The sequence below is a fragment of the Cupressus sempervirens genome, chromosome 4 (assembly GCF_028749045.1).
Source record: "Cupressus sempervirens isolate cs-2001-9-10 chromosome 4, ASM2874904v1, whole genome shotgun sequence".
Taxonomy (NCBI): domain Eukaryota; kingdom Viridiplantae; phylum Streptophyta; class Pinopsida; order Cupressales; family Cupressaceae; genus Cupressus; species Cupressus sempervirens.
The window spans coordinates 160,946,323-160,952,322 of record NC_143121.1 but is presented as its reverse complement, the minus strand read 5'-3'; positions in this window follow the sequence as shown (position 1 = coordinate 160,952,322).

Sequence of the window (6,000 nt, the reverse complement as noted above, 5' to 3'; positions counted from 1 at the left end):
ATGGCTCCTATCTTACCTCTTAGGGAAAAAAATGCATCCTTAGGTAATGGCTTGGTGAATATGTCTATAATTTTATCCTTGGTGTCCACATATTCCAATCTTACCTCTTTGTCTTGAACTAATTCCCTCATAAAATGATTCTTGATTGCAATGTATTTTTTCTTAGTATGCATCACTAGGTTCTTGGATATATTGATTGAAATTTTGTTATCTCATTATATAACTACTGGTTCTTTGATTTCTTCCTTCTTTCCTGACAATAGTTTCTTGATCCAAATTATGTTGGAACAATTAATGGCTACAACAACATATTCTACCTCTATCATAGACTAAGAGATGTAATGCTTCTTCTTGCTTGTCGATGATACTAATCTCTTTCCAAGAAAGAATGCTCCTCCACAAGTTTTTTTACTGTCATCAATGCTTCTAGCCCAATCTACATTAGTAAAGGGATTTTAACTCAATTTTTTCTCCTTTCTTGTACTATAAACCATAGTCTTCAGTTCCTTTTAGATATCTCAAAATTCTTTTGACTATCATGATATGATTTTCTTTAAAGATTTGTAGAAAACCTTGCAATGATACCAACTACTAATAAAATATTAAGCATTGTGTGTATCACATACTGAAGTTTCCTAATCATGGATCTATAGCTAGTTTGAGTTACCCCCTTTGAATCATCATTCTTGGATCATTTATGTCTAGAAGACATAGGTGTTCCAACTAGTTTGGAATCTCCCATTCCAAAGGTCTTCAATATTTCCTTGAAGTACTTTTACTAAGTAATATATATGCCATCCTTCATTTGATGAACTTGTAAACCAACAAAGAATTTTATCTCTCCAAACATTGACATTTCAAATTCTTTTCTCAGTTCTTTAGAGAATGATTTACATAAGTCATCATGTCCTATAACTAAAATATCATCTACAAATATTTATGGTAGCGGTATCTTGTTATGTGGCCCTTATTTAATACATAGACTACTATTATCATTTTTTTTAAAAAAACCAATCCTTACCAGATATCCATGTAGCCCTTCATACGATGCTCTAGGAGCTTGTTTTAGAGCATATAAGGTTGTGTGTAATTTGTAGACCATGCCTCTTTTATTTTAATCAATGAAACCTTTAGGTTTTTCAATGTAGACTTCTTCCTTCGGAATTCCATTCAAGAAAGATGATTTTACATCCATTTGATACACTTTGAATCCTTTATGTGTAGCATATGCAAGTAGATTATTAACTCCTTTAAGTCTAGCAATAGGAGAAAATGTTTCTCCATAATCTATACCTTCCTCTTGAGCATATCCTTCACACACTAACCTTTCCTTGTTCCTTGATACTTCGCCTTTTTCATTCAATTTATTATTAAAAACCCACTTTGTACCAATTACATTTTTGTCCTTAGGTATACAAACAAGAGTCCAGGTATTGTTCCTTTCTATTTTCTCAATTTAGTCATTCATTTCTTCTATCCACCTTTTGTTATTCAAAGCATCTTTTACAATTCTAGGTTCAAATTCACTAAGAAAACATGTACCTTTTAGATTTTTCCCTATCATTATTCCTCCAATCTACTCCTCAATTATTTGATCAGGTGCATGATTCATTCTAAAATATTTAGAAAGTACAAGTTCATTCCTTCTAGATTATGGACTTGGTTCACCATGTTTAATGACATTTTGAACTTTTGATCTTTTTACAAATTCCATTGACTAAGACTTGGTTCCCTTTGTTTGTGACTCAATTCAATTCCCTTTGTCTGTCGCTCGAGTTACACTAGCTACAACTTGGTTTGCACTATAGACTTAGTTGACTTAGGTAGTAAAATTTGTTGTTTCCCAACCATGTTTTCTTGTAACTTAGGTAAAGTATTATGCTTAGTAAACAAAGTTTTTGTAGTCTTCAGGTTCCTTGTTGCTTTGTTCTTCACTCTTTATTACAAACTCATTAATTTTCACATGTATATTGTATATAACCTTGTGAGTAGCAATATTCAAACATTTATATATTTTTCTCTTGTTGGTGTGGCCTAGGAATATGCCTTCGTCACTTTTTGCATCAAGCTTTCCTTTCCTTGTCTCTTTTAAGATACAACATTTTCTTCCAAATAGCTTTAAATAGAAGACATTAGGCTTATAACCATACCATAATTCATAAGGTGTTTGATTTGTACCTTTCTTTAATTGAACTTAGTTTGGGGTATGAATTGATGTGCTAATTACTTATTTCTAGTATTTGATTGAAATATTTTTCTCTATAATTGGTGTTCTTACACAATCCATGATGAATCTATTTCTTCTTTCTGCTATGTGATTTTGTTGAGGTGTATTGGGCATAGATACTTGTCTTTTTATCCCTCTTTCATTATAGAACTCATTGAATTCATGAAAGATGAATTCACCTCCTCTATTTGACCTTGGGCATTTTAGATTCTTTCTTGTAACATTTTCAACTCTAGTGTACCACTTAAATTTTTGAAAAGCTTTATATTTATCTTTGAGAACATCACTGTCATCATCCTAGAATAATTATTAACTAAAAATATAAAATATTTGTCTCCATTGTATCTCTATGTACTTATTTATCCACAAAGATCTTTATGAAATGGTTCCAAGACTTCTTTTGTATAGTAATTTTTACTTTGAAAACTACTTTTGTCCATTTTTCTAATCTAAAATTGTTTACACATGGCCATATCAGGTTTCTTTAGAAACTAATATGTCTTACTCTTTTGTTCTTTCTTATGGTAACTAGGTTATCAAAGTTTACACAACACATTCTTTTATGTCATAGCCAACTTTCTTCTACTTGTGCCAAAAAAAAGAACTTTCAGTAAGATCTAGATAGAATATATTACCTTTAGTCTGATTGTCATTCCCAACTAGAATTACTTTTCCATCCATAAACTTGGCTTTCCCATTCATGAATTCTACCTTGTATCTAATGTTGTTCAGTTGTACCACACTTAGAAGATTGTACCTTAGTCCTTCAACTTGGTAGGCATTTCCACATTTGATTTCTTCAATTAATGCAATGCATCATTTTCATTTCACATAACATTGTTCATTATTTCCAAATCTAACACTTCCACCATCATAATTTTCAAAGAATTCAAAGTTAGTTTTATCACCAATCGTGTGATGGGAAAAAACACTATCTATTATCCATGTGTCATTTTTGCTAACATGAGAAATAAGTGCCATCTTCTCATTTTCCTCACTATCAGATTCATCCTTAACAACAAGATATACCATTTCATCTACATCATCACTATTAGAATATTTAGCAATGTAACAAGATTTCTTACCTTTGTCTTTGTAGTCTTTGTAGCTCTTGAAATATTTCTTTCCTTTGTACTCATTGAATTTTTTGTGATCATTATTTTCTTTGTTTAGACACTTAGTAGCAATGTGACCAACCTCTTCATAAGAGAAACAAGTCAATGGTACTTTACCTTTATATTTACCTTTTCCTTTTGGTAATCTTCTTGTAAGTAGGGCTTCAATAACTTTAAGGTCATCTTTGGGATCATCATCTTTTTCATTGTCAATCTATTCACCTTTTGAGTTTCCACCTTTTCTACCAAGAGTTAGTTTGGTTTTGAATGCATATACTAAGTTGTTAGTATTAGGAAGATAGTTGTCAAAGTTATCTAACTCAAAACTTGTCAATCTTCTCATTAGTGCATCCAAAGTTATATCATTTTAAGGATCATATCTCATCACTTGAATAGCTAAAACTCTAATTGCATAAATAAGAAGAAGAGTTCTTAATACCTTACTAACTACTATTATATCATCTATTGCTCCTCCTATGGCTCTAATTGCATTTACTCTTGCTTTTTTTTTTTTACTATATTTTGCAATGCTTTCATCTTCATTCATCTTCATCTAATCAAACTAGCCTCTTAGAATTTCTACTTTGGATCTTTTCACATTATCATCTCCTCCATAGATCTTTTCTGTTGGAAATCTAATTGAAAAGCTCATTGATGAAGATCAAAGAGGGAAATTGTTGCAAAGAAGGAAGATTGTTGTTTTCAATCATTGTTTTGACATTGATGTCAAACCTGCTATTTGTAGGAATGACATTTGCTTATAAGATCCAAGTACTATCACTTAGTTGATTGATGAAGAGGATTTGATCAACAAGATGTAACAAGACTACCTAAGGGAAAGGTTGAGTTATGATGTTGCAATGAAGTGCAAGGATCAATTAAGAAAATCGTTAAATGATGTATTGATAACATACCCAAAGATACAGAGGTTGGTCACACTTAGAAACATTGAAGGAACAAGTTGTAACAAGGTTGACTACAAAGCTTAAACTAAGATCATTAGTGGGTGCCAAGCAAGTTAGTTGAAGCCGAGAAAATTCTTAGTTGGAGCCAAGTAACACAAAATTCTAGTGTGTGCTAAGTGATCTTTAGGTGTCGAGTGAAGTTCAGGTGTTGAGCATTAGAAAATATTAGTGCCAAGTGATCTTCAGATGCCAAGCATAAGGAAAAGCATAGTTGATGTTGAGTAACATATTATGTGCCAAGCACTAGTATTTCAATAGTGCCAAGCTTTTGTATTATTTTAAATAATGAAGATTCACCAAATCTAAGCCAACAAAGTGGTTACTTTAAATTTTGTGAATTAGTTAGAAGATAAGGATGATGAGCTAGTAGCACAAAATTCTATTTAAATTATTTTTAGGTAAATTCAAGAGGATTATTCAAGAAGTTTCTAGAGGAAACAAAATATGGGTTCGATACAATGAACCCTACCTAATCCATACAAATTAAAATCAAAAGGAAGGAAGAATCGAGTGGGAAAAGAACTCCAAGACCTCTATTTAAGGAGTCACAGACCAAGAAGCAAATGCTACTGATGTTGCTGCTACCAAAGAGCCAAATTGCAAAGTGGTTAGAAGGGTGTCAAGAAGAAGGCATCTAGAAGAAGGAAGAGCACAGAGTCCATGCTTCTACAAGTGGTTGCACTGGTACATTGAACATGGAGACTCAAGGAAACTAAGCTTGAAAGGAGGCTAAGCTATCAGAGTTCTAGAGATTAAAGGCCATGCAATGGTATGAGCCGAGAAGTGATCCGAGATCTGCAAGTTAAGTTGTATGTTGTAGTCAGACCAAAGATTTTCTAATACTCTCTAGCAATTATATTAGATATGAAAATTCTATGGACTTAGGCTGGTTTAATAGCCATTTGTAATTCCTTTAATAGGGTGGCATTCCAAGTGAATTTTCTAAAGTCCTCTAACCAAGCCCACTTCTAACAGGTTGGTTAAATCCTCTAACAAGGTCACATTTAACAGTGTGTTGTAAGCCTTTAACAAGGCATCACTTCAAAAGAGTGAGAATTGAGTAGCATGTTACTAGTGGTTTTTCCCAAATTGGGTTTCCATATAAATCTCTATGTTATGTTTTGATTTCTTATGTGTTATTCTTGTATGTTGATTTACAATAACTTGCTAGTTAGAAAAGTTAAAGCTTGGATGAATGAATGGTTGAATGGGCTCACTATACTTAGTGAAAAGCTTGAATAGGAAATTTGGACCTTGAATAACTGATTCACCACCCCTCTTAGTTATTCTAAAGCATTCCTAACAATTGGTATCAGAGCCATCTATTGATTTAGTTTCAAGGTACTAGAAGCAGGAAGACAAAGATGTGTAAGAGAGAAGTTCCCTGTAATGTCCCCTTTTTAAACTATACCTCAAATTGCTCTTAGTTCTAGTTTAAAGACTTTAAGAATTTATTTTATACTTGGAATTATATTGCATTTGTAATTATCTTCAAGAAATTCCAAATTTAAGTATATATATATATATATTATATTTATAATTATATCAATTTAATTTTTTTTCTTATTAATAATCTAATTCAGCTTCAATACTTCTTCCTTATCGATAAGATTGAAACAATAGAAAAGTTCCTTGATTATGGTATTGAGTGTAAACACTGCATCAAAGGAAACTCAAGCTCCATGTGGTTATA